Genomic DNA, 2357 nt, shown 5'->3' on the forward strand with positions numbered 1-2357 from the left:
GCCTGAAGCTTTCCCTTGTCGCCCCAACGAAGCAAGAGAAGTAGTTATCATCATTGTTATAATCTGTCTCGCTTTTAGCTGTCTTAAACGAGCTGCGGCACGATCTCTGTTCAAGCGAGACTACTAAAAGAATTAGTATTCTCAAGCAGGAAGGGGGGGGGAATTGGTAGCATATTTCCGTACATTCTGTATGGTATGTCTAAATATTTTGATGGTTTTAATATTTTGTACCAGCCATGGAGACTGGTTTGCTGCTAGGTGACTGTAAAAGTGAGATTTGGTAAATAATGATTGGAAATCTTCTACTAACACTATGATTGAAACAATAGACAAAAGTATAGCTGAGCAATTAACTAGTAGAAGTAGTTACTGCTAAGTTTCGCCGTTCTTTGCGCTTAGGAGTAGATGTTCCTGTGTGCTAGATGAGAACAATGTTGAAACAGACCGCATGCGATTGAAACTGCGTTAAGCTTCAAGATGAAAGAACAAGGACAAGAATAAAGACTTGGAGGACAGCCAACGAGAAGTTCAAATGGGTCGGTGGTTGTAAAAGCAGCCCTTCGACTCAAATCGATCCTTCATTACGCGTGATCGGATGTAGGCAGTGCTATGATAATCAATTATAATCATTTCTATGAATATGTATACTAATCTGGTTAATATGCAATTAGTTATTCTATATAACCTGTTTGTGCTAAAGCTGTGGTATGCACGCTAGGTGGAATTATCCCCCGTGTATCCAGCGCTGCAATAAAGAATGCCTGCTTTCTAGCAGTCCAAAACGAGTCTTGGAGAGTTTCGTTGACCGGCTTTTCGGTATCACTTGTCCGTGGGTTGGTGTCTTTCCTCCCCCATGCGTCTGTGCGTGAGTGTCTTTCCTCTCCCCCGGTGTTTCTGTCAGTGGTTTTCTCTCGATCCCCACTCCGTGTGTCCGTCAGTCGGTGTCTCACCCCACCTCGTGTGTCCATCGGTGAGCGTTTTGCCCTGCCTTGCTTGTCCATCAGTGTCTTGCCCCGTCCCGCCTGTCTGTCGGTCTGTGTCTCCCCATTCCTTGTGTTTCCATCAGTCAGTGTCTCTCCTCTCTCTTTTTGCGTCCGTCAGTTGTTAACTTCCCCCCCCCCTTGCTTGTCCGTCAGTCGGTGTCTCCCCCTGCCTCGCCTGTCCCTTGGTCCATATGTCCCCCCACCGTGCTCCGGCGTGTCCGTCGGTCGGTGTCTCCTCTCTTCTGCTCCTCCTGCCTGTCTGCAGTGGTTTATATTCACCCATACCCCCCCCAAGTCGGTGGGTGTGGGCATTTCCTCCCTGAACCCCTGTTTGGCGAGCGCTGGCCATTCTTCCCTGCCCCCTGCGTGTGAGTAGGCAAGTGTGTTTGGCTTGGAGTTGCTCTGCCTGGGGATGTAGAGTCGTGTAGGTGGAATAGAAATAAGTGTCTACGGGTGAAATGTTGATGTGCCTAGACCGTTTAGGCACGGATTGTACAGTCATCTCGGCTCGAGTAGCCGTCGGCGGGCTGTGTGGACAGCCACGTCGATAGTGTTTTACGGAGACGATTGGAGCCGTGTGGCAGGGGTTGTTGAGGAGTAGTGAAGGGGATTTGAATCTCTAAAGGTGTTAAGTCTTGCATGTGGTGGGCTTAAAGTTTGGCCTTTTTTTTTTTTTTTTTTTTATGGTAGGCTGTAGTTGGATTCCAGATGGTATTCCTAGATGGAATCAAGACCTCTGGAATTGTTAAGCTCTTGCTTTGCATCCAGGTGACTTGTTCAGTAATTTTCTTTTTCAGATGAGGAGGGACAAGATGCGTGCCGAAGAGTGACAGAGGAGGGAAGTAGAGCACCGCAAGAAGGTGGGTCTGTGAGTGGAGTTGCAGGGAAGATGTGGCCGGTGGCTCTATGGCTAGTTTATAGGTTTGGGGTTTTTTCTTTTATTTTGAAGGTGCGAAGCGGGATCTCGGCACCAGAGGTGACTTGGACAAGCTGAGCCATGACTAAAGGGGTGAAGCAACAGTTCCTTTTGAGGTGTGGTATCGTTGGCAGAGTTGGAAGAGTCCCTTGTCGTTTGCCTTTTGCAGGCGGTACGCAGGCCTCGACGTGGCAAGCTGTCGATGGCAGAGGCGGGGCGGGCGAGGGAAAGGAGAGGGAGATGGGAATCAGTGCGGGCGGGCTGAGGTTTCGGGCGGTGTCTCGGCATGCGTCTTCTGCTTTGGTTTTTGCAGGTGGCGCACGCAGCCTCGGAGGGGCGAAGGCGCAGGCCGACGAGCGGTCCGAGAAGGTGAGGCGGTCGTCGGCCGGGTCGGTGTTGAATAGCAAAGTATTACGTGGCCCCTCGGTTAAGCCTTTCCTTTTTGTTTTGGAGGCGCT

This window comes from Harpia harpyja, chromosome 11 (genome assembly GCF_026419915.1).
Source record: "Harpia harpyja isolate bHarHar1 chromosome 11, bHarHar1 primary haplotype, whole genome shotgun sequence".
Taxonomy (NCBI): Eukaryota; Metazoa; Chordata; class Aves; order Accipitriformes; family Accipitridae; genus Harpia; species Harpia harpyja.